This window comes from Homarus americanus, unplaced genomic scaffold (assembly GCF_018991925.1).
Source record: "Homarus americanus isolate GMGI-L3 unplaced genomic scaffold, GMGI_Hamer_2.0 scaffold23047, whole genome shotgun sequence".
Lineage (NCBI taxonomy): Eukaryota > Metazoa > Arthropoda > Malacostraca > Decapoda > Nephropidae > Homarus > Homarus americanus.
In genome coordinates this window covers 87501-115261 of record NW_024712069.1, presented here as the reverse complement: position 1 = coordinate 115261, position 27761 = coordinate 87501, and the positions used below count along the sequence as shown (strand labels likewise).

General features: G+C 44.0%; 1 long non-coding RNA gene across 1 annotated transcript in view; it reads left to right on the top strand.

Moving 5' to 3' along the window:
* Nucleotides 1-1747: 1747 nt before the first annotated feature.
* Nucleotides 1748-27761, top strand: part of LOC121859279 — a 29196-nt gene continuing 3182 nt past the window's right edge. Inside the window, exons 1-2 of the long non-coding RNA XR_006087627.1 lie at nucleotides 1748-1770; nucleotides 2442-2708. This is a non-coding gene — a long non-coding RNA (uncharacterized LOC121859279). The remainder of the gene's footprint in view (nucleotides 1771-2441; nucleotides 2709-27761) is intronic.

The following is a 27761-nucleotide window of genomic DNA, read 5'->3' as shown; positions in this document are numbered from 1 at the left end:
CAGGCCCTTATAGTGGGCCGGGGGCGGTGTTTGAGAACGAGACGGGTGTGCTGGGGTCGGAAGAGGCGGCTGTCTGCTTAGAGTAGCAGAGAGCTGCTCTAGAATTAATCTAACCTGCGGTGTAGAGAGACAGTAGCTGTAGAGCCGATGAGAGCTGCTTCTGGGTGGATAAGCCAGTCTTCCATGTTGCTTGACGATTGAGAGCGTGATCTGTTTCTCCTCCATCCTGTGTGGTGCAGATCTCGGTCACCATTTGTAGGGTATGAGATATTTGGTGTTCCTCCAGGATGGAATGGAGAAAGAAACTCACAATGTGCTCTGTACAGGTTGTATTGGGTGTACAATGCGGCTTGGTGCTGGGAAGGCAACATGGTTACAAGCGTGATGTAGAGAGCTGGTTGGTGAGGGAGTGCTCAGAGGAGGACAGCTTGTGGGTCGCCATGCTCGCTGGCGGTAGCGAATGCCGCAGGCAGCGGCGGAGGAAGGTGGTGTAGCTTGCTGCTGCCGCCTTCAGCTAGAAGAAGAGTTGGTTGGTGAGAGTGCTCAGAGGAGGACCAGCTTGTGGGTCGCCATGCTCGCCAGCAGCGGAGCGAGACCGCCAGGCAGGCGGAGGAGGTGTTGCTGGCTGGTTGGTGTGGGTAGAAAGAGGCGGGTCACCACGAGGTCAGGTCTTAAATAGCGGGGTTGGCGTGGCTTAGTGGTTGACCCCGCTCCGTAGGCGGCGCTGGTTGACCCTAGACCACGAGGCTTTGCTGAAATTCGTGGGGTCGGCTGCTCGGCGACAAACAGCGTTTGTAGGGGAGGAAATCCCGCTACAAGGTGTCAATATCATTCTACCACAGTATTTACCTTTTGTTCTTGAGATACAAATAGGAATCATCATTACTGAACCTATCAAGCTACCACCTGTGTAAGAGGATGACGATTAATTATCTGTGCAAGTAAATAACTAAGAAACAGATAACAGAGGAATTAAATAAATAAAGAAATATATACTTAAGAGAAGATGAAGTAGAAAGTAAAACAAACCAGTAGAAAAAAACACAAATACGTATAAAGAAAGAATAATAAATAAATAAAAATAAAAATAAGAGAAGCAATTTGCTCCCATACAAATGGTGACAGTGGTGTAGATATTAACTCCCCCCCCCATAACTTACAACTGATCATTAACAGCAATTCACCTCTCTAACATTAACCTAACAAGAATAACTAACTCACAAATGCATGAGGTTTAATTATCCATTAACACCAATAATTACCTTTTCATTCCTTACTGCCATTGGTCACCAGGATACAAGATTATAAGGGTGACAGGACCGGGAGGAAGGACTGGGGAAGACCCACTTATAGGATTCATAGATGGCGCTGACCTCTCTCTCTCTCTCTCTCTCTCTCTCTCTCTCTCTCTCTGTACCTTTTTTTATCATTATATTGATTACATTAGGAACAAACAAACGCCTTAATAATCACATTCTATTCAAAATCCTAATAACTATAAATATAAAATAACTGACAAAACATATCAAAATATTTACACTAAAACTCCGTAAAGAAATATTATGTTTGAAAGTATAGACTAAACCAGTACTATATAAGTGAAGGTAGACGGGGCACTTCAGATTAAACTAATAGACATTGGCTGGTGGGAAAACGTCGAGAGAGTCAACCATGCGTGTGTGTGTAGTGGTGAAAGTCTTGGAGGAGTGACTGTCTCAGGGTAGCTCAGCAGTCCAGCAACAGTCCTGCCGTCGGTGTGTAGTGCGTCAGGTGTGTGTCTGTGGTGAAGCGAGTGGTGTTATCTCGTGCGCTACCCACCCACCTATACCACGCCTCTGATACTGTACCCGGGTTTAATACAACATTGTTATTGGTAGATTACTGTGTATTTGTGGCATTGTAGATTAATGTGTGTTTGTGTCATTGTAGATTAATGTGTATGTGCGTGTAATTGTGGATTAATGTGTCAGTCATTGTAGATTAGTGTGAATCATAACTCAATAAAATTCAATAAGTTGTTTTCTGAGAGATTAGAAGATTAGAAACGACGATCATTCATCAACCAATCCAACAGGACAGTCGTACGATAACCGACCCAGTACGATACAACGCGACTTTGGATCGATAAGATGACAATACTGTTTTTAATTCACGAGCGCATCCCTCAAACTACGTCCCGGGTTCGTTCTCCAGCCTGGGACAGACGGAGAGGGTTTGTTATCCAGTGTGACCCAAACATATATGGCAGGTCTTTTCTACAGGTACTATAGTTTCCTGTAAAATATAGATAATATAGAACTTAAGAGACCAACAAACAACAAAGTGAATGGTTATTAAACTGATGAGTTGTGGAATAATAAAAGAAACATATAATTATTTACGTCAATAATTCATAAATGCTTCAAAAGTGTAATTACTATTTTTATCTTTACATTTATTAGAAAAAATATAAAATAAACTTATGAAATATATTAAAAAACGAAACAAAGAGGAAAAATATATTCCTTATCGATAAATGATCCAAGATTGACTTTGAAAATTTAACCAGTGAAGTAATGACACTCAAAGCATATTTATAGATACAATAACGGACAAAAATCAAGAAACATATGACTATCAAGTGAAGAGTTGAAGAGCCTGTGTTAAGCTTGTGAATCTATACGGCGTGGCTGTTCCTGTGTTACCTCCCATGTGGTGATCCTCCTGAGGTAAGTGTGTGTGTTAGAGAGAGACCCTAGTATTTACAATTTCTCCCCAGCTGCTCTCTCTCTCTCTCTACTGTCTTTCGCTCTAATCGCTTTATTTATCTTTCTTCTATCTTTTTCTTCTTTCTTCACACACACTTTCTTTCTCTCCTTTCCTCACACACTCATTTCCTCTCTCTCTCTGCCAGTCTGTCTGTCTCTACCTACCTACCAATGATATCTCTCACACTAAGGCAAAACCCGTCACACACACACACACACACACACACACACACACACACACACACACACACGTCTACTTTTTACAGTAATAAGTATTGATGAAATTCCAGTTCATATACTTTATGTAGGTCAAGGGTGTGTAGGCTTAATATGTAAGTGTATGTATGTATGTATGTGTGTCATGTACGTGTGTATAATATGTAAGAGTATATATATGCTAATGTGTTTGTAAAAGTGTGTGTGTGTGTGCGAAATTATAAACTTAAAAGGCAATTGCAACACGAAATACACACACACAGACGTACATACACATAAAAAACGTACATTCACAAAGGAAGAGAGGCATAGACAAACAAACGTACATGTACACACACACACACACACACACACACACACACGGCCGTGAAAGCAACACTGACCTACAATATAACTATCATTAAACGGATTTTCACAAGATACCTCTGTATGGTGGGATACTGACAGCTAAACAACCTGAAAAACAACCACGCTCATAACTTCACAACCACACAACCTGAAAACCAACCACACTCATAACTTCACAACCACATAACCTGAAAACCAACCACGCTCATAACTTCACAACCACACAACCTGAAAAACAACCACACTCATAACTTCACAACCACACAACCTGAAAACCAACCACGCTCATAACTTCACAACCACACAACCTGAAAACCAACCACGCTCATAACTTCGCAACCACACAACCCGAAAACAACCACACCCATAACTTCACAACCACACAACCTGAAAACCAACCACACTCATAACTTCACAACCTCATAACCTGAAAAACAACCACACTCATAACTTCACAACCACACAACCTGAAAACCAACCACACTCATAACTTCACAACCACACAACCTGAAAACCAACCACACTCATAACTTCACAACCACACAACCTGAAAACCAACCACACTCATAACTTCACAACCACATAACCTGAAAACCAACCACGCTCATAAGTTCACAACCACACAACCTGAAAACCAACCACACTCATAACTTCACAACCTCATAACCTGAAAAACAACCACACTCATAACTTCACAACCATACAACCTGAAAAACAACCACACTCATAACTTCAAACCACACCACCTGAAAAACAAATCCACTTGCTAACTTCACAACCTCACAACCTGAAACCAACCACTCACAACTTCACAACCACACACCTGAAAAAACAACCACACTCATAACTTCACAACCTCACAACCTGACAAACAACCACACTCATAACTTCACAACCACACAACCCTGAAAACAAACCACACACTCACAACCTGGAAAACAAATCACACACTCACAACCTCAAAACTCAAAAACAACCACACTCACAACCTGACAATTTGCATAACCCCACAGCCACCAACTTACAACAAACGTCCTCACAATCCCATAGCAAATAAACCACAATTACAACTTTATAACTGAATCACACACACACACACACACACACACACACACACACACACACTGGGAGCGCTGATCGTCCTACATACAACGCATACCTACTTCTCTCTCCCTCCTACCCTCCCCCTTTTCTCTCCCCCCTCCCCTCTATCATTCATCCTCCCCCTTCTCCCTCCACTTTCTCACACACCCTCCCTCCTCCTCCTCCTCCGCTCACCTCCCTTCTCCCCTCCCTCCCTCTGTCCTTCCATTCATCCTCCACCCCCTATCCACCCACATTCCCTCCCTCCCTCCCTCTTGCCAATCCTCCGTCTAGGAATGCATAGATTCTCACGTTGTTATGGACATAGGATTCTAACGTCACAATGAACTACTCTTTCTCTCTCTCTCTTTCTCTCTCTCTCATCGACTCTTTTTGTTACCTATAAAATACTTGTATAAGAATCAATTTGGTTATGATTCTCAAAGGTTCCTAAGTTCAATTTTCCTCCTAACTGGTGATGTGAGAACGTATCTAACTCACTCACTTAAGATACCACACAAAGATGGATTCTCAAAGGTTCCTAAGTTCAATTTTCCTCCTAACTGGTGATGTGAGAACGTATCTAACTGACTCACTTAAGCTACCACACAAAGATGGATTCTCAAAGGTTCCTAAGTTCAATTTTCCCCCTAACTGGTGATGTGAGAACGTATCTAACTGACTCACTTAAGGTACCACACAAAGATGGATTCGCAAAGGTTCCTAAGTTCAATTTTCCTCCTAACTGGTGATGTGAGAACGTATCTAACTGACTCACTTAAGCTACCAAACAAAGATGGATTCTCAAAGGTTCCTAAGTTCAATTTTCCCCCTAACTGGTGATGTGAGAACGTATCTAACTGACTCACTTAAGCTACCAAACAAAGATGGATTCTCAAAGGTTCTTAAGTTCAATTTTCCTCCTAACTGGTGATGTGAGAACGTATCTAACTGACTCACTTAAGCTACCACACAAAGATGGATTCTCTCAATGCAGAAACAGGTATAGTAACGTAATAATACAGGTGTAAACAGGTGTATAAAAGAGCACACCTGTCTCCTCCAGTACCAACACACCTGTCTACCCCAGTACCAACACACCTGTCTACCCCAGTACAAACACACCTGTCTACCCCAGTACCAACACACCTGTCTACCCCAGTACCAACACACCTGTCTACCCCAGTACCAGCACATCTGTCTACCCCAGTACCAGCACACCTGTCTACCCCAGTACCAGTTCACCTGTCTACCCCAGTACCAACACACCTGTCTACCCCAGTACCAGCACATCTGTCTACCCCAGTACCAGCACACCTGTCTACCCCAGTACCAGTTCACCTGTCTACCCCAGTACCAACACACCTGGTGGCCGTCACTCATGCTCCCTCAGATCAGCTTCAGTACACAGATCTCCCAGACTTTTTACACACTGAGCCCACTGTCCTGATGGGTGACCTGAATACTAGACACAAGAAATTAGGTGACTCCACCACTAACACCAATGGTAGGAGACTTATCTCACTTCTCAGCGCATATGAAGATGTTCAAATTATAGGTAATAATGAACCAACACACATCTATGGCGGGGGTCTAGACAAATGTATTGGCTTTAATCTATCATACACAACTCATAGCTCTGATGTTGTCAATGATCTTATGTCTGACCACAGCCCAATCCAAGCTAGTATACATGTAGCCAATGACACCCCCACTGGTGGTAAACTCAACAGACGTAGAATCATAGTCAAGCAAGAACATGAAAGCCAGTTCATAGACTTCATCCATGACTGGTACAAGGACTACAAGCCTGACAACTACCAAAGTTTCCATGACGATCTGGTAGATAGGACTTATGCATACTTCACCAACAATGCCTCCACCAAAAAAAGGAGAAAACGTGGTCAGCATAATGGGAACAGGCAACAGCAGTGCTATAATGACCCTGAGCTGAAAAAACTCAGGGCTAGGGTCAGGAGGGTGGGTAAGGGTTATAGACAAATTAGAACACCTCAAATGTTACAATTGTATCAAGCTTCCCTTGCTGCTGTCAGGGAACGTGTAAACGAACTCAGACAAAATGCATGGGAGACATATGTCAACAGCCTGAACCAACACACATCCCTCAGCAAAGCCTGGAAAGACATAAACATAATCAGAGGTAAAAACAGTAGACACGTCTCCCATCCAAACCCTCTGCAAAAGTCGAATGAGCTAATAACATAGTGGGCTCATGTGTCTAGCTATGACATGTTACCAGCTGGGACTCGGGGACTCCTTGATGCGAAGTCTGTAGAGAGAAGTAATCTTATTAGCTTTATGCTGGGCAAACAGCACGATGAGTGTGATGTTCCATATACTGAGTGGGAACTTCACGCCGCCCTCGCCAGGGATAGGTCTACTTCCCCTGGAGAGGACGGAGTCACCTACAACATCGTTATACTACTAAGGCGCGTGCCAGGTAATCCATTGTTGGTATTGTACAATACGAGTCATGCCGAGGACCAACTACCCACATCATGGACCAGCAGTATTGTTGTACCAATACCGAAACCAGGACAGCCTGATGCTTTTCGTCCCATATCACTAACCAGCTGCCTGTGTAAAACCTTTGAGAGGATGGTTCTTGGCAGACTCTTATATAGAATCAGAGAACACGTGTCTCCTAACATAAATGCTTCACCCATGGTAAAGGTGTACATAATTGCATCACCACATTCCTAACTGTGCATGGTGATGAAAGGCACAGATACACCACATTTCTTGACCTAAAAGCTGCATTTGATATTGCCAATAGTCAACTGATATTGTACGAACTAGCCAAAATGGATATAGGAGGTAGGCTGTTACACTGGATAAGTGGTTACCCTAACCAATAGAAGAGACTTTTTCTGCACTGTTTCAGGAACTTACAAAAGTGAAGTTAAGATATGAAACTTAGGTACCCTCAAGGTGCGATCACTTAGCGCCACTTTGTTCAATGTTCTTATAGATGCATTATTAAATTTAATACCAGACAACCCCAGCAATATCTCAATCAGCCTACTGATGATATTCTTATACATACTAAAATTCATCGTATTTTAAAAACCACCCTGAACCATGTATACGCAGCCTGCAAGAACACCTCTCGGTCTTATTACCTCCAATGCCAGAAAACTAAGGTGTTCAACAAACAAGTGGTAACACAAACCTGGCCCCGCCAAGTTCAAGATGAGTAACAACACTATTGACTATGTTTCTTCTTTTAAATATCTTGGTGTTTCCCGTCCCTTGTACCCTACCTGCCAAACAACAGCCTAACGCCAATGTACTGACAGACTGAGACCCTCTTAGAAGTGTGGCAGGGGTGCAGCCCTCACTATGGTGCTAATATTAGGGTGTTAAAACAATGTACCTAGGCTATATAAGATCTCTGATAGATTACCACGCACCAACCCTGGTCATTCGTGACAGGAAAAGGCGTTGACAGAAAGCAAGAAAATGCAAACCATGCCTCAGGGGTTTATCCTAGGATGTCCACGCCAGGCACTAAAATTGCCTAGCCATGAGGAAAAGAACTAACGGTGTTGAAGATAGAAGATAATTGAAGTCAACCTCATGATAGCCCTGAGGCTTCTGCGTGGTGATCCTGATAACATTGACATAAAATTGCTAGAATGTATGAACCATGGGACTACTGAGTCTAAATAGATCCAGCTACACATATGAAGATGTTTGAGACTCAAACCCACCTGTACAAAGTTGGGCACTGTGGCTGCCACCACTGGCGGACAGTTCCTTCGATATACTGATACCGACGTATCCACCTAAAAATTAATTATACAAAGCATTTATCTCAACACCTTTAAATTGAGGAAGCTCTTGAACACCTTTTTACTCTACAATTTTGATGATAATATACACAGACCATCTGCACTGATGGATCTCTGCACACCACTCTCATGTGGAGGGTGCTATTTGGTGCTGACTCACACTGACAGTAATGTAATTGAAAGGGTTGAATTGAACAATGAATCACTCTATAAATTGAATTAGTTGCCATACTCACAGCTATTCTAGTTATGAACACTGTGCAGTCTGTCATGCTGACTCTCTGTCCTCACTACTTGCCCTTAACACCCATAAACAGGTTATTACTCATCTATGAGCTTCAAGACTTTACCAAATGTGCTGTGTTGTCCAGGGTGTCAGGAATTCAAGCTTCATTGTGGATCCTCTCCTGGGCCTCATAAAACATGAGCATTCAGTGGTGCCATAACCAACTCGCATCTAAACAGACACTACAGTTGAATCTGATTTGGATTAAGTCAAAAGAACCCTTAAAACTGGCAGTGAGAAAAGAACTTATTGATGGGTTTGACATAGTGAATAAAATTTCAAACAGGCACTAGTCAGTCACTAAAATTACCATGATGGGGATACTCAGAAGTGAAACATGTATATGGAACAGAAGTAACAAAGATCACTAGATTACAAGATGTTGTAACACTAGATTAAGGTTAGGATATAAGTACCTTTGACAGTATGTTCCTCAAGCAGATGTTCATGAAACAAAACTAAATGTAAGTGGTATTATACATATATTTTATGAACAAATCACTAAACTGTGAGAATGAGGGCTTTTTGGGACAGGTCCAGCCTGTGTGAAATGACTTCTAACCTTCTCTCTACTGTAATATAAGATAATGAAACATATTAAGATTGTATCCACTTTTTTTTTTATGGCTAACTATAATAAATTTAATAGTATACCAGAACCAAATACAAAGTGACAACTGAATACATAATAAATGTGAGATAACAAGTGTGAGGCCAGACATACCTCCATATACTCACGCATTTGTGAATAGTTACCCTTATGTATAGAACTAAACAAATAATGTAAATGAAATGCTGTAACATTCAGTGTAGCATGACAATCTGACAACGGGGTTATTGTTATGACCCGTTATCAACTCCCTCATAATCCTTTTTGCCTTCACCACTCACAGGGATGAGTGTTGGAATTTTTGTCATGTACTATGGCAGCAAAAATCAAGCTCCACCACTCACTGAGTAACGGGCCAAGACGTCTATTTGAGGTGAGAGAGTGACACCATGGAGGTCTGTAGTCACTCATGGGGAAAATCATGCGCTATAGGGAGAGGGAGGAGGAGGGCGCTATAGGGAGGAGGCACTATGAAGTGGGAGGTGAATGCTATAGGGATGGGAGGTGGGCATAGGTGGGTGGAGGTGCTATAGGTAGGTGGAGGTGCTATGGGTAGGTGGAGGTGCTATAGGTGGTGAGAGGTGCTATGGGTAGGTGGAGGTGCTATAGGAAGGTGAAGGTGCTATGGGTAGGTGGAGGTGGTGGGAGTGGGTGGGTGGTGGGGGGTGGTAGAGGTGGGTGGGTGGTGGTGGGTGGGGTGGGTGGTGGGGTGGGTGGTGGGGTGGGTGGAGTTGCTGTACGTGGGTGGAGTGCTATAGGTGGGTGGAGTGTGCTATAGGTGGGTGGAGGTGCTATGGGTGGGTGGAGGTGCTATGGGAAGGTGGAGGTGCTATGGGTAGGTGGAGGTGGTGTTGGGGTGGGTGGAGGTGGTGAGTGGAGGTGGTGGGGTGGGTGGAGGTGGTGGGTGGAGGTGGTGGGGTGGGTGGTGGGGTGGGTGGTGGGGGTGGGTGGAGGTGCTATGCGTGGGTGGGTGCTATGGGTGGGTGGAGGTGCTATGGGTGGGTGGGGTGCTATGGGTGGGTGGGTGTAGGGTGTGAAGGTGCTATGGGTGGGTGGAGGTGGTGGGGGTAGGTGGGTGGTGGGTGGAGGTGGTAGGGTAGGTGGTGAGGTGGGTGGTAGGGGTGGGTGAGGTGCTATGGGTAGGTGGAGGTGCTATAGGTGGGTGAAGGTGCTATAGGTGGGTGGAGTGCTATAGGAAGGTGGGGTGCTATGGGTAGGTGGGTGGGGCGGGGTGGGTGGTGGGGTGGGTGGAGGTGGTGGTGGGTGGTGGGGTGGGGTGAGGTGCTGGGTGGGTGGGTGGTGGGGTAGGTGGAGGTGGTTGAGAGTGAGTGGATGTGGTGGGGTGGGTGGAGGTGCTATGGGGGGTGGAGGTGCTATGGGGAGGGAGGTGGGGAGGGGGGAGGTGCTATAGGGGTGGTCCTATGGGAGGAGGTGCTATAGGGAGGTGGAGGGTGCTATAGGGAGGTGGAGGTGCTAGGGAGGGAGGTGCTATAGGGAGGTGGAGGTGCTATAGGGGAGGTGGGGTGCTATGGGAGGTGGGTGCTATAGGGAGGTGAGGTGCTATGAGGTGGAGGTGCTATAGGGGAGGTGGAGGTGCTATGGGAGGGAGGTACTATAGGGAGGTGGAGGTGCTACAGGGAGGTAGAGGTGCTATAGGGAGGTAGAGGTGCTATAGGGAGGTGGAGGTGCTATGGGGAGGGAGGTGCTATGGGGAGGTGGGTGCTATGGGGAGGGAGGTGCTATGGGAGGTAGAGGCACTATAAGGTGGAGGTGCTATGGGGAGGGAGGTGCTATGGGAGGTGGAGGTGCTATGGGAGGTGGAGGTGCTATGGGGAGGGAGGTGCTATGGGGAGAGGTGCTATAGGGTGGAGGTGCTATAGGGAGGTGGGGTGCTATAGGGAGGGGGAGGTGCTGAGGTGGAGGTGGTATAGGGAGGAGGTGGTATAGGAGGTAGAGGTGCTATAGGAGGAGGTGGAGGTGCTATAGGGAGGGAGGTGCTATGGGGAGGTGGAGGTGCTATAGGGAGGTGGAGGTGCTATAGGAAGGGAGGTGCTATAGAGGTGAGGTGCTATAGGGTGAGGTGCAGGAAGGTGGGGCAAGCAGGGAGGGAGGCGATAGGGGAGGAGGTGCTGTAGGGAGGGAGGTGCTATAGGAGGAGGCAGAGAAGGTGGAAGTGCAGGGAGGAGGTGCTATAGGAGGGGAGGTGCTATAGGGAGGTGGAGGCAGGGAGGAGGTGCTAATGAGGTGGGAGGTAATAGGGAGGTAGAGGTGCTATAGGGAGGTAGAGGTGCTATAGGGAGGTGAGGTGCTATAGGGAGGGGAGGTGCTAGGGAGGTGGAGGTGCTAGGGGAGGGGAGGAAGTAGGGAGGAGGTGCTATAGGGAGGTGGAGGTGCTGGAGGGAGGTGGAGGTGCTATAGGGGAGGGAGGTAGGGGAGGTGGAGGCTATAGGGGAGGGAGGGAGGGAGGTGCTATAGGGAGGAGGTGCTATAGGGGAGGGAGGGATGCAGGGGAGGAGGGAGGTGGAAAGTAGGGAGGGGAGGTGCTAGGGAGGTGGAGGTGCTGTAGGGGAGGGAGGTGCTATAGGAGAGGTGGAGGTGCTAGGGAAGGAGGAAAGAGTAGGGAGGTGTAGGTGCTATAGGGAGGTGGGGAAAGGAGAAGGAGGTGCTATAGGAGGGTGTAGGGAGCTATAGGGGAGGTGCTATAGGGAGGTGGAGGTGCTATAGGGGAGGAGGTGCTGTAGGGGAGGGAGGTGCTATAGGAAGGTGGAGGTGCTATTGGGAGGAGGCGAGTAGGGAGGGTAGGTGCTATAGGGAGGAGAAAGCGACAGAGAAAGCAGGGAGGTGGAGGTGCTATAGGGAGGTAGAGGTAGTAGGGAGGTGGAGGTGCTATGGGAGGTAGAAGTATAGGGAGGTAGAGGTGGCAGGGAGGTGGAGGTGCTATAGGGGAGGGAGGTGCTATAGGGGAGGTGGAGGAAGTAGGGAGGGAGGTGCTATAGGAGGTGGAGGTGTAGGAGGGAGGTGTTAGGAGGTAAAGGTGCTATAGGGAGGTGTAGAGGTAGAGGGAGGTGCATAGGGAGGAGGAGGTAGAGGTGGAGGTTAGGGAGGAGGTGATAGGGAGAGAGGCAGGGTGGAGGTAGATAGGAGGGGATGCATAGGGAGGGAGGTGCTATAGGGTGGAGGTGGATAGGGAGGGAGGTATAGGGAGGTAGAGTGTATAGGGAGGTGGAGGTGCTAGGGTGGAGAAAGGAGGAGAGGAGAAAGAGTAGGGAGTTGGAGGTGCTATAGGAGGAGGTGCTATAGGGGAGAGAGGAGGTATAGGGTGAGGTGCTAGGGAGGTGGAGGTGCTATAGGGAGGGAGGTGCTATAGGGGTGGAGGTGGTAGGGAGGAGGTATAGGGAGGAGGTGCAGGGGAGGTGGGAGGTGCATAGGGAGGTGGGAGGTGCTATAGGGAGGGAGGTGCTATAGGGAGGTGGAGGTGCTATAGGAGGGAGGTGCAGGCAGGGAGGGTGCTATAGGGGAGGTGGGGTGCAAGAGGGAGGTGGAGGTGACATAGGGGAGGTGGAGGTATACAGAAAGGGAGGTGCTATAGGAGGTGGGGAGGGAGTAGGGGAGGTGGAGGGTAGGGGAGGTGGAGGTGCTATAGGAGAGGTGGGAGGGTGTAGGGAGGTGGAGGTACTATAGGGAGGGAGGTGCTATAGGGAGGAGGTGCTAGGGAGGTGGAGGCAGGGGAGGGAGGTGCTATAGGGAGGTGGAGGTGCTACAGGAGGTAGGTGCTATAGGGAGGGAGGTGCTATAGGGAGGAGGTGCTATAGGGAGGTGAAGGTGCTATAGAATGGAGGCTATAGAGGGGAGGTGGTATAGGAGGAGAAGCAGGAAGGTGGAAGTGCTATAGGGAGGTGGAGGTGCTATAGGGAGGGAGGTGCAGGGAGGGAGGTGCTAGGGGAGGGAGCCATGGAAGGTGGAGGTGCTATAGGGAGGAGGTACAGGGGAGGGGGTGCTATAGGGAGGTGGAGGCTATAGGGGAGGGGAGGAAAAGACGTGGAGGTGCAATAGGGAGTAGAGGATGCATACGGAGGTGGAGGTGCTATAGGGGAGGTGAGGAAGGAGAGGAGGTGCTATAGGGAGGTGGAGGCAGGGGAGGAGGTATAGGGAGGTGGAGGTGCAGGGAGGGAAGCAAGTGGAGAGGTGGAGGTGCTATAAAAAGGGGAGGCAATAGGGAGGGAGGTGCTATAGGGAGGTGGAGGTGCTATAGGGAGGGAGGTGCTATAGGGAGGAGGTGCATAGGGGTGGTGGTGGAGAGGGGAGGAGGCAGGTAGGAGGTGCTATAGGGAGGTGGAGGTGCTATAGGGAGGGAGGTGTAGGGAGGTGAGGCTGTAGGGAGGTGGAGGTGCTGTAGGGAGGTGGGAGGTGCTATAGAGAGGTGAGGTGCTATAGGAAGGGAGGTGCTATAGGAAGGGAGGTGCTATAGGGGAGGTGTAGGTGCTATAGGGAGGTGGAGGTGCTATAGGAAGGAGGTGTATAGGGAGGTAGGTGCTATAGGGAGGGGAGGTTATAGGAAGGGAGAAGCAGGGAGGTGTAGGGAAGTATAAGGAGGTGGAGGTGGTATAGAGAGGGAGGTGTTATAGAAAGTGGAGGTGCTATAGGGAGGGAGGTGCTATAGGGAGGGGAGGGACAAGAGTGGAGGTGGGAAAAGGGGAGGGAGGTGCTATAGGGAGGAGAGGCACAGGAGGGAAGAGGGAGGAGGAGGGCAGGGAGGAGGTAGGGAGGTGGAAAGCAGTAGGGAGGAGGCTAGGGGAGGTGGAGGTGCTATAGAGAGGGGAGGTGCTATAGGGAGGGGAGGTGCTATAGAAGGAAGTGCATGGAGGAGGGGAAAAGGGAGGGCAAGGCATGAAGGGAGGTGCTATAGCGAGAGGGAGGTGCTATAGGGAGGAGGTGCTAGGAGGTGGAGGTGCTATAGGGAGGGAGGTGTTATTGGGAGGGAGGAGCTATAGGGAGGGAGGTGCCACAGGAGTTAAGGCAGTTATAACAGTCACCAGTCAGCCGCAGTACACAACATAACAACAGTCATTAAAAAACTGGCAATACGTCCAGTCACTTCAGTTATGGTCGTCCACTTACAACAGTTAACATTTCCCTCGTTATTTCACTAATTACCTTAATGTTCTTTGTTTTATTTGCATTATTTATTTTTTTGTTAATTTAATGTTATCTTTTGTTCAAATTTTAATACAAATGATTTATCAGAGGTAGTAGGCAGCTACCAAACAGGGAAGTACTACCACCTGAATTGAATTGAAAATATTTAGCCAGAAGAACACATATACAGAGTGGATAATAATAACAATATTAACATGGCTGAGCTAAAGGAGAACCTGAGCTTCTTTTAGGCACCTGATATATGCTATACATTTATCTCAAGGGAAGATATTGGAAGCATAAAATGTTGTCTAATGGTAGACCCTGTTGCCATATGACACTACAAGAATTGTGACCAAGTCCCAGGTTGCTGATCAGACTTTCTGCCTCATTTACACACAGTTGCAGGGTCTCAATTGTTTCTCTTACTATTGACAACACAACATACATATATTGTTTCTCACTATTGATCTTTTTAATTTTTTTTCTTGTTATTATTATTATTATTATTGCAGTTATTATATTATTAGTGTTATCATTATTATTAATTTTTTATTATAAATTTTACTTATCCGAATTATTATTATTATTATTACATTTTCGCCTCCCCGGCCCCGATGTGGGTCAGTGACCTGTGCTAGGGTGGGCTAATACCCGTAAGGAAAAAACAAGTTTATATTTTGTAGCGTTCGTAACTCAATGAAAAACAAAACAAATTTCTTTTTAGAATTTAATGTTTACTTTCTCCCAGCGTTCGCAAATCAATGAAAAAACCCAAATTTCTTTATAAAAAATTTATTATTCATGTTTTACAGTTTAGTCGGTATTTAAAATAATTATAGCTTAATTTGCTCTACCACAAGGACCTCTTAAAATACTAACACAGTCCAGTATGTTAAAACTTTTACTTAAATGTTCCTTTCACTTAAGTTACGTTCCCCTCCACACAGCTGTTCTCTCTCTTCATCTTTCTCTGTCTGGCTGTGTCTCTCACTTCTGTATTAATAAGTTCCCACTATTATTATCGTTATTATCACTATTACTTTAATTATGTCTGTTTCAATTGTTAGTCTTTCTTATCTCATTTATTTTTATTTCATTCTTCTCTGTGACCTAATTCATCAGGCATTACTCAATTTCATGTTTCTATCAATAAATCGTAAGTTATAAGAAATTCATACGCATCTAATGGCTTCCTGGTCACCCCTCAGCTAGATAAAGACACCAATTAAAGTAAAACAGTCCAAAATGACATCAACATTAGGATGATAGTTGAGTGTAATCAGATGCGTTCTTCTTATACAAATTTACGCGGGAATTGCATTTTTTTACCGCGCAAACCAGTGAGTAACGCGATTGGCTAAGCGTTTTACAGCACAAATGAGTGAGCATTCTGATTGGCTCAGCTGGCTAACCGAGCAAATAGCGGGAAAATGGTCATAATATGTCGCTGAAGTTTTAGAAAGTCATTTAATGGTGTAAATGGCACGGGATAATGACCCTCAATGTAGTGTATCACAAGGATGACTTTAATATTTTGTTAAGAGGGTAATTAGGACTTAAGTGGTGCCAGCTGTGAGAGGAAGACAACGTGCCTATTATTTTATATAACATTCAATTTAATATATACTTTCATGAAGAATGTTACAACTACTACTAATAATAATAAAATAGTAACACTAATAATAATAACAATAATAATAATAATAATAATAATAATAATAATAATAATAATAATAATAATAATAATAATAATAATAATAATAATAATAATAATAATAATAATAATAATAACTAGTAATAATAATAATAATAATAATAATAATAATAATAATAACAATAATAATAATAATAATAATAATAATAATAATAATAATAATAATAATAATAACAATAATAATAATAATAATAATAATAATAATAATAATAATAATAAATAATAATAATAATAATAATAATAATAATAATAATAATAATAATAATAATATAATAATAATAATAATAATAATAATAATAATAATAATAATAATAATAATAATAACAATAATAATAATAATAATAATAATAATAATAATAATAATAATAATAATAATAATAATAATAATAATAATAATAATAATAATAATAATAATAATAATAATAATAATAATAATAATAATAATAATAATAATAGATACTCCCCCATTAATAGATTTAGACAGTTTACCTGAAAATCATTGTGCCACATAGTCAAGGCGCCATGAATCCTTAAAAAATTCCATCAAAATCCCTCCACTAGTTCAAGAGTTATAGGACAAACACACAGACAAAACAATCGCTAAACACCCCCTAATCATCGTCAATTGCCTCATTAAACCCTCCAATTCCCCTCACAAACATTTGTTAATTATCCCACTAACTGCATCAACTACCTCGTTAAAATGTCTTGCAGTGATTGGTCAGGGAGGTTTTATCTTACTTTCACGCTTTTGTCTTATGATTGGTCGAGACTATGGACCTGCCTGTCTGTCTGTCTGTGCTATCATGTTTTCCTGTCTATTCTGCCAGAGAGAGAGAGAGAGAGAGAGTAACACACACGTGACAGGTGGACAGCCACATCCCACCCACCCCCACCCCACCCCCACCCACCCACCCACCCAACCAATCATTCCATACCTCCATGACACTCAAAAGTTCACCAAGTAAATATTTCCTCCTAACTTATGCAATAAAAGACACATCTAACAACATTACCTCCCCAAAAAAACATCTAAAATGGCATAAAAATTACACCGAGAGACTACCTGACTTAGACAAGCTCATTTAGCACCAGTAAAGGAATTATGGAATCTATGAACTGTGGTTAAAATTATGTGGTAAGATTATACTGGTTTTATTAGTTGTCGTATAGCTAAAATGTGCCAGTCAAGGCGTTTATCCACAAACCAACGCACGAAGCTTCCAATATTTATCGACTGAAAACTCACTCCCTTTCACTTCACAAACTATCAAAGTATACTTGTGATTTTGTTCCATATGAGTTTTTTTCTTAGTCTACCATCTGTTGGCCAATGTTTACACTGACGAAACGGGAACCAAAATCGTGTCCACATGTGATATATATTATTGGTCTATATTAACCACTAAGCATCTTTCTTTGACAGTGTATTGATTTATTAGTCAAAAGAATAATTCACAAAGGTTCTTACGTTAAATTTTACACCTCAATGACGGCATAAAATTAATCTAAGTTCAGATGTCATTGAATGTAACTGTTAATGGTTCTTATGTAAAAAAATCTCCCATAACGAATATAAATTTACTCCACATATCGACTTAGAGACACAAAGATGGTTTCACAAAGGCAAGGAGGAAGTAATTATCATAAATAGTATACAATAAATAATCAGTATCACAGTACTTGCATTATCCTCAAATAACTGAAATAATAATCTAATTGACTAAACGAGAACTGAAGGAACAGTTAAAACATAAAACATGATAGAAAATAAAATACAGTACAGTACTATGATTTTATTTTCTCCATTAAGAGGGAAAAAGTACGAGCGCTTCAGCATACAAATTTGGCGCTACAGATCAAACTGATTTATTTACGTTTACTAAATGGTAACCTGAATGTACAAGCTGCTAATGGAGTTTGACGAATCCATTTGTTAGATTACATAAAATTAACCCGACATTCGGAATTGCTTTGGACTTGCTGCCCGAAATGTAAAAAAAAAAAAATTAATGGCCGTGTGTGTGTGTGTGACCTCCACCTCCTACACACACACAAGTGCCGCCACAACCTTAATAAAATGAACGTCTGGCAGCTAAATGAATCCAAGACCTAGATGGGTGAGTTTTAGTGTAATAGGCCCCGATAATAATGATTAGCTTAAAGTTTGATTAATTAACCAAATATTTCCGTACATTAAGGACCGGGCTAAAACCTTTACATTCTAACACGTGTTCCCTCTATGACACAAAAACACCACAATAACGTAAAAAACACCACAATAACGTAAAAACACCACAATAACGTAAAAACACCACAATAACGTAAAAACACCACAATAACGTAAAAACACCACAATAACGTAAAACACCACAATAACGTTAAAAACACCACAATAACGTAAAAACACCACAATAACGTAAACACCACAATAACGTAAAAACACCACAATAACGTAAAAACACCACAAAACATTAAAAACACCACAATAACGTAAAAACACCACAATAACGTAAAAACACCACAATAACGTAAAAACACCACAATAACGTAAAAACACCACAATAAAACATTACATTTTCTCACCATAATACTGGAAGCATTGTTCGTTATACCTCGCTTAAATATCAAATATAACGAACATAATGATATAAATGTATAACGTTGATTGTATCGCAGAGGAAATTCGCTAACGGTGAATTTCTATAAGGATTTAAGTGAATTGAAATCAACTTGTATAATGGCTATCATCCTACCTAGTAACATAACTACCTATCTACATATCTACCAACCTATCTCCTGCACATAATTAATTACCTATCTATTGACTTACAAATAATAATACTAATGTTTAGAAATGAATAGAATTATGTGTTAAGTGTCAGATAAAGTGTTATAAGTGGTATGTGTTAGTGTTATATAAAGTGGCTAACGTCCCCACCGCCCTCTCTCCCTCCCTCCCTCTCCATAGTACCTCACCCTCCCTCCCTCTCCCATTACTCACACCCCTCCCTCCCTCCCCATAGTACCCCCCACCCCTCCTCCCTCCTCCTCCCCATAGTACCTCACCCTCCCTCCCTCTCCCATAGTACCTCCACCCCTCCCTCCCTCCCATAGTACCCCCCACCCCTCCCTCCCTCCCTCCCTCTCCCATAGTACCTCACCCCTCCTCCCTCCCCATAGTACCCCCCACCCCTCCCTCCCTCCCTCCCTCCCCATAGTACCTCACCCTCCCTTCTCCCATAGTACCTCACACCCTCCTCCCTCTCCCATAGTACCTCACACCCCTCCCTCTCCCATAGTACCACCACCCCTCCTCCCTCTCCCATGGTACCTCCACACCCCTCCTCCCTCTCCTAGCCTCACCCCTCCCTCCCTCTCCACTAGTCACCACACACCCTCCCTCCCTCTCCCATAGTACCTCACACCCCTCCTCCCCTCTCCCCATAGTACCTCCTCCCTCCCCTCCTCCCCATAGTACCCCCACCCCCTCCCTCCCTCCCCATAGTACCTCACCCTCCCTCCCTCTCCCCATAGTACCTCACACCTCCCTCCTCCCCATATGTACCCCTCCCTCCTCCCTCCCTCCCCATAGTACCTCACACCCTCCTCCTCTCCATAGTACCTCCACCTCCCTCCCCCATAGTACCTCACACCCCTCCCTCTCCCATAGTACCACCCTCCCTCCCTCCTTCCACACCCCTCCCTCTCCCATAGTACCTCACACCCCTCCCTCCCTCTCCCCATAGTACCACCCCTCCCCTCCTCTCCCATAGTACCTCACACCCTCCCTCCCCATAGTACCTCACCCCTCCCTCCCTCCCCATAGTACTCCACACCTCCTCCCCTCCCCCATAGTACCTCCACCCCTCCTCCCTCCCCCATAGTACCACCCCCTCCTCCCTCTCCCATAGTACCTCACCCCTCCTCCCCTCCCCCCATTACCTCCACCCCTCCCTCCCCAGTACCTCACACCCCTCCTCCCTCCCCACAGTACCTCACCCTCCCTCCCTCCCCCATAGTACCTCACACACCCCTCCCTCCCCATGTACCTCACACCCTCCCCTCCCTCCCCCATAGTACCTCACACCCCTCCCTCCCTCCCCATAGTACCTCACCCCTCCTCCCTCCCCCATAGTACCTCCCCCCTCCCCTCCCCCCAGTACCACACCCTCCCTCCCTCCCCATAGTACCTCACACCCTCCCTCTCCCCTCCCTCCCTCTCCCATAGTACCTCACACCCCTCCTCCCCTCCTCCATAGTCACACCCTCCCTCTCCACCTCCCTCCTCCCTCCCACCAGTACCTCACACCCCTCCTCCCTCCCCCTAGTACCACACACCCCTCCCTCCCTCTCCCCATAGTACCTCACACCTCCTCCCTCCCCATAGTACCACCTCTCCCTCCCATGTACCACACACCCCTCCCTCCCTCCCCCATAGTACCTCACCCCTCCTCCCTCTCCCATAGTACCACACCCCTCCCTCCCCTCCCCATAGTACCTCACACCCTCCCTCCTCTCCATAGTACCACACACCCTCCCTCCCTCCCATAGTACCACACACCCCCTCCTCCTCTCCGTACCTCCACCCCTCCTCCCCTCCCCATAGTCCACCTCCCCTCCCTCCCTCCCCATAGTGCCTCCCTCCTCCTCCCATAGTACCACACACACCCTCCCTCCCTCCCCATAGTACCTCCCACCCTCCTCCCTCCCCATAGTACCTCCACACCCTCCTCCCTCTCCCATAGTACCTCACACCCCTCCTCCCTCCCCATAGTACCTCCACCCTCCCTCCTCCCCTCCCCCCCCTCCCCATAGTCCTCCACACCTCCTCCCTCCCCCATAGTGCCCCACCCTCCCCCCATAGTACCTCACACCCTCCCTCCCTCCCCATAGTGCCCCCCCCACCCTCCCCATAGTACCTCACACCCTCCCTCTCCCCATAGTACCCCCACCTCCCTCCCTCCCCATAGTACCACACACCCCTCCTCCTCCCCATAGTGCCTCACACCCTCCCTCCTCTCCCATAGTCCCCCACCCTCCCTCCCCCTCCCATAATTGCCCCCCCACCCCTCCTCCCTCCCATAGTGCCCCCCACCCTCCCCCCTACCCTACGGATCACCTGTTTTCCCAAGTATTCACCCACCTCTCTCTAAACCACTGACAATTAAGAGAAGTTCCCATGTTGCGCCATTCTCCAGGAGTCTTGATGCAAATTCTTCAAATGATATTACGTTATGTTGTCATGTTAGGTTAGGTTATGTTGCGATGCTATGTTGTTAGGTTAGGTTATGTTATGTTAGGTTATGTTGTCATGCTATGTTGTTATGTTAGGTTATGTTGTGATGCTATTTTGTTAGGTTAGGTTATGTTACGTTATGTTGTTAGGTTAGGTTATGTTACGTTATGTTGTTAGATTAGGTTATGTTAGGTTAGGTTGAGTTATTTGTGATGCTATGTTGTTAGGTTAGGTTATGTTACGTTATATTGTTAGGTTATGTTTCGTTATGTTGTTAGGTTATGTTATGTTACATTATATTGTTAGTTAGGTTATTTACTTATGTTAGGTGTATTGTTAGGTTATGTATGTTATGTTGTTAGAGTTAGTTATGTTGTTATATATTTGTTAGGTTAGAGTTAGGTTATGTTATGTTGTTAGGTTAGGTTATATTTACGTTATATTTATTGATTGGATTAAGTTATGTATGTTATATTTTAGGTTAAGTTAGGTTATGTTATGTTACATTATGTTGTTAGGTTAGGTTAAGTTACGTTATGTTAGGTTATGTTGTTAGTTAGGTTAGGTTATTGTTAGGTTAGGTATGTTACGTTATGTTCTTAGGTTAGGTTAGGTTATGTTATGTTACATTATATTTGTTAGGTTATGTTACATTATTGTTGTTAGTTAGGTATGTTACATTATGTTAGGTTATGTTGTTAGGTAGGTTATGTTACATTATGTTGTTAGTTATATTACATTATATTTGTTAGGTTAGGTTATGTTACGTTATGTTAGGTTATGTTGTTAGGTTAGGTTATGTTACATTATATTAGGTTATGTTGTTAGAGTTAGGTTATGTTACGTTATATTTGTTAGGTTAGGTTATGTTATATTATGTTATGTTGTTAGGTTAGAGTTAGGTTGGGTTATGTTATGTTACGTTATTTGTTAGTTAGTTATGTACTTATTGTTAAGTTAGGACGTATGTTAGGTTATTTACGTTATGTTGTTAGGTTAGGTTATGTTACGTTATGTTGTTAGGTTAGGTTATGTTACGTTATGTTGTTAGGTTGAGTTATACGTTATGTTGTTAGAGTTTAGGTTATGTTAATATTTATGTTGTTAGGTTAGGTTATGTTACGTTATATTTGTTAGGTTAGGTTATGTTATGTTACGTTATGTTGTTAGGTTAGGTTATGTTACGTTATGTTGTTAGGTTAGGTTATGTTACGTTATGTTGTTAGGTTAGGTTATGTTACGTTATGTTAGGTTGTTTATGTTGTTATATTTGTTAGGTTAGGTTGTATTACGTTATGTTGTTAGGTTAGGTTATGTTACGTTATGTTGTTAGGTTAGGTTATGTTACGTTAATGTATTTGTTAGGTTAGGTTATGTTACGTTTATTTGTTAGGTTGGTTATTTACGTTATGTTGTTAGGTTAGGTTATGTTACGTTATGTTGTTAGGTTAGGTTGTATACGTTATGTTGTTAGGTTAGGTTATGTTACGTTATGTTGTTAGGTTAGGTTATGTTACGTTATGTTGTTAGGTTAGGTTATGTTAAGTTATGTTGTTAGGTTAGGTTATGTTACGTTATGTTGTTAGGTTAGGTTATGTTACGTTATGTTGTTAGGTTAGGTTATGTTCTTATGTTGTTAGGTTAGGTATGTTGCGTTATGTTGTTAGGTTAAGTTATTTTACGTTATGTTGTTAGGTTAGGTTATGTTACGTTATGTTGTTAGGTTAGGTTATGTTACGTTATGTTGTTAGGTTGGGTTATGTTACGTTATGTTGTTAGGTTAGGTTATGTTACGTTATGTTGTTAGGTTAGGTTATGTTACGTTATGTTGTTAGGTTAGGTTATGTTAGTTATGTTGTTAGGTTATGTTATGTTACGTTATGTTGTTAGGTTAGGTTATGTTACGTTATGTTGTTAGGTTAGGTTATGTTACGTTATTTGTTAGGTTAGGTTATGTTACGTTATGTTGTTAGGTTAGGTTATGTTATGTTTAGGTTAGGTTATGTTACGTTATGTATTTGTTAGGTTAGGTTATGTTATTTTAGGTTATGTTATGTTATTAGTTTTATGTTACGTTATGTTGGGATGTGTATGTTGTTAGGTTAGGTTATGTTACTTTAGGTTACTTTATGTTAGTGTTAAAAGACAAGGAGTAAAGTTAGGTGGAACAACAACGCTTCCTGGCACAATCCATTGGGGGTATTGAGTGACGAACATGCTTACAGGTGGAGGAATGAACTAACAGACAGAAAGACAGATCAGGCACAGACAGACAGAAGACAGATCAGGCACAGACAGACAGACAGACAGATCAGGCACAGACAGACAGACAGCACCTGTTCCTACACCAACCTACAATCGACGGGTCATGCTGGGAATGAAGAAGTATCCAAAGACAGTGTGATATAGTAAGAGGAAAGTTGGAATCATCAGGAGGCAGTAGTGTATAACATGTCAGCTGCAAGGGGGTTCAGGTGACAGCTGTTAAAACACCATCTGTTGACGGGATTTTCAGACGACCAGATCAGGGTTTCAGGTGACTTATATTCATTCACGAAAATTATCCTGAACTTAGGGCTTACAGTACGATAATTCATCTAGATATGTGCAATAGATAAGTGCTGGCGGGCGTATGATGTACTTTGTAGTGTTCCTTGATAGCAAAACCTCACTGAGTGTCAATTGTAAACACGCCTCAATGCTGTACGAGAGTTTGGAACGAAAATCAGTATTCCTCTCGTACCCTCACCGCTGCCAGACGTATGACTTAACTCTTAAATCCAACCCCACCCCCTCGGACCCCCTCTCATATTGCCATCCTTAGAACCACCCCAGAGAGAATATCACCCCACACACCCCGCCTAATATGTGGGAGCAGTTAGGTCAAAGACATACTGAGACAAGTGCACAGTGTCAGGCAGATTATTTATGGAGGAATTAATTTTCTATATCAAAATAATGTAACTAAGGTTGAAGTGTGTGTCTGTGTGTGTGTGTGTGTGTGTGTGTGTGTGTGTGTGTGTGTGTGTGTGTGTGTGTGTGTGTGTGTGTGTGTGTGTGGTTTGTGTGTGTGTGTGTGGTGTGTGTGTGTGTGTGTGTGTGTGTGTGTGTGTGTGTGTGTGTGTGTGTGTGTGTGTGTGTGTGTGTGTGTGTGTGTGTGTGTGTGTGTGTACAGCTTCCCGCTGCATAACAATAGGTGGCCTTGGGTCACGTTACACCCTGGCTACCACCTACACCTGCCCCCTCATAACACACTTACATAACACTAAACACACTTTTTACACTTAACACACCTCCCAGTATCTAACACAACTGTAACCAACTCTATTCTTCTACTGTAATATGGTGACTGTAATAAACTGTACTGTAACATGGTAACTGTACTGTAATATGGCGACAGTAACAAACTGTATTCCTGTAACACCACAACAAAATGCTACTAGATTACAGTTACAGTAATACAAACTCCTCTATAATTTCACATCAATTAATGCTGTAATGGCTGTACCCACATCGTAATTACAGCAACTTTACCACAAACACTGGGACTGTATTGATCTTTAATCCACACAGCTTCTTTGTACTGTAGTTTATGTAATGTGTCGGTTACGTCTGTCATCCATCTACCTCAGCATCATCTCAGACAACAAGATACAGCATCTCTCTCTCTCTAGACAGCATATCTTTCTCTACACAGCAAGATACAGCATCTCTCTCTCTCTCTCTCTCTCTCTCACAGCATCTCTCTCTCTCTCTCTCTCCACAGCAATCTTCCAGACATCTCTCTCTCTCTCTCTCTCTCTCTCTCCCACAGCATCTCTTTCTCTGGGCAGCAAGACAGCATCTCTCTCTCTCTCTCTCTCTCTCTCTCTCTCACCTCTCTCTCCTAGACAGCACTGCATCTCTCTCTCCTCTCTCTCTCTCTCTCTCTCTCTCTCTCTCTCTACACACACACACACAGTATTGCAGGTTGCAGGGGCCTCAGTATGCAACTCTGCAACATTTATATAGTGCGTGGAAACTAGTACGTGTGGGGGGGTGGGGGAATTCTGAGTTGCCAACACTGTTCTACACCTGTTTCCTCCCTGTCATTACATCTGTCTACATGTTTACTCCTGCACCCATTTCCTCCTGTCTACACCCGTTTCCTCTGTCTACACCCGTTTCCTCCTGTCTCTCCTCCTGTCTACACCGTTTCTCCTGTCTACATCCCCCCACCGTTTCCTCCTGTCTACACCTGTTTCCTCCTGTCTACACCTCCATTTTGTTTATATTTCATCATTGTTTACATATAATAAGTCCACCATTACTCAGTTTTATATAATCTTATATAACTCTTTTTAGTAATAATTTCATGACATTCTAGTTTTAACGTAAATGTGGAAGTTTCTAGTCACTTTTACCGCCAATTTTTACACAAACATACATACATATAAACACAAAACATACATTCACATACACAAGTACCTCCAATTATACATATACATACATACATTACACATACATACATTACACATACATATGCATACATACATTACACATACATACATTACACATACATATGCAACATACATTCACATACATTACATACATACATTACACATACATACATTACACATACATATGCATACATGCATTACACATACATACACATTACACATACATATGCATACATACATTACATACATATGCATACATGCATTACACATACATACATTACACATAACATTACACATACATTACACATCATACATACATCAACATACATTACACATACATACACATACATTACACATCATTACACATACATACATACACATACATACATTACACATACATATGCATACGTATATTACACACAAACGTTTTCAATTAGTAAAAAAAAAAACTAATTACAATATTGTCAGCTGGTCAAAAGTGAAGCATTTCCAAAGTAATCTATACATCTTGGGGGGCCATTGACAAGGTACTTATGCAACTTGTACTTTTAATTTATATATACTTTCCCTTGGGCATTGTCACCAAAAGTATAGTCATGATGAAGAAGTTCTCAAAGTTAGGTCATGCGAGTCGAAAAGTATTTAGAGTTTTTATAAGAAGATCGTATTGGTGTCACTGTATTGTATAGGTGTTGTGTTGAGTCACCCCTGAAGGGAGAGAGAGAGAGATTCTGGCCGGAAACGACAGGTGAGGGAAACAAAGTAGAGAAAGCGAGGAAACCACGACACATCTTCCTCTTCTCTTCCTCCTTCTTCCTCTTCTCTTTCTCCTTCTTCCTCTTCTCTTCCTCCTTCTTCCTCTTCTCTTCCTCCTTCCTTTCTCGTATCCTCTTTTCTTCTAATCCACCCATTCATCCACACCCACCCACACACACACACCCACACACCCACCCACCCACCCACACACACACACACTTTCCACCTCAGCTGTTTTAACTGTAAATACCAGCTTCCAGGGAACTGTCCCCCCTCCCCACCACCTCTCCCTGGGGTGACTGGAGAGAGAGAGATAAAACAACATATAGATGAATGGATAGACACTCCCACACACCACCACTATTGCCACTACTACTACTACTACCACTACTACTACTACTACTACTACTACTTTTTTTTTTTCAACAAAACGTGGCCTCCAGCCTCCCCCAATAGCCACACCTTCGCCACCATTTATTTACCTTAATGTTAAATATCCTAATACATAAGAAGCTATCCTATCTGTGTTAAATTAGTTGAGCCGCAGATCTATGCGGCATTCAGTGACTGTAGCCTCATAGTCAATATCTGCAGCAGTTGTCGGAGTAGGGGCAGAAGCTCTCGTTCCCCTGAGGCAGAGTAGAGCCGACCGAAGGAGAGAGAAAGACAGTCGACATCTCATCCAGGCTGTAACATAACTTCTGGACTGCTGCTTCTGTTCGGAGATCAACTCCGCGAGTCTGGCGTAGAAACATCTTGCACTTGGGCCCATCCCACCAGAGGTTGTGAACACTAGAGGAGTGAAGCTGCCTTGATCAACATTTTGAATTCTCTCCCCATATGCCCTTCTCTTGTTCTCATTCCTCCTATGTGCAGCATCGAGAGCTAGGTTACGGTGACATGCGGCCATGGGATAAAAAATCCTGATGTCGAAGAAAGCTCGCTGTCCCCGCGTCCAGAATCCTCGAGCACTGACGTCCTCACGGACTTCGTTAGATGTGTTTGAAGTCCTGTGTTGGAAGATCTCACCATCCAATGGAAGGAGGGTCGGTTCTACCATGACGTCCCGGCAGATTTCCTTCAACATATTTGCTGTGAGATCCCTTACCTCGTCATGCCTCATGCATATGAAGCCCCCTTCTTGCACACCATGGCGTGATCGCCATCATAGGAAGAGCCACACACGCATTGGGAAGGCAAACCTTCTACTGGCCGACCGTACCTTAGAGCAATGGCATCTGAAAATTCTTGTTTATTAAGACTGAAACCATTTGCCCTTATCGGTAATGTAGTTAACCAGTTCGAGGCGCCCACTTCCTGCGCTATAGCTACTTTTTTTTCAGATTTTCTGGAACCTGCAGCAATAGTT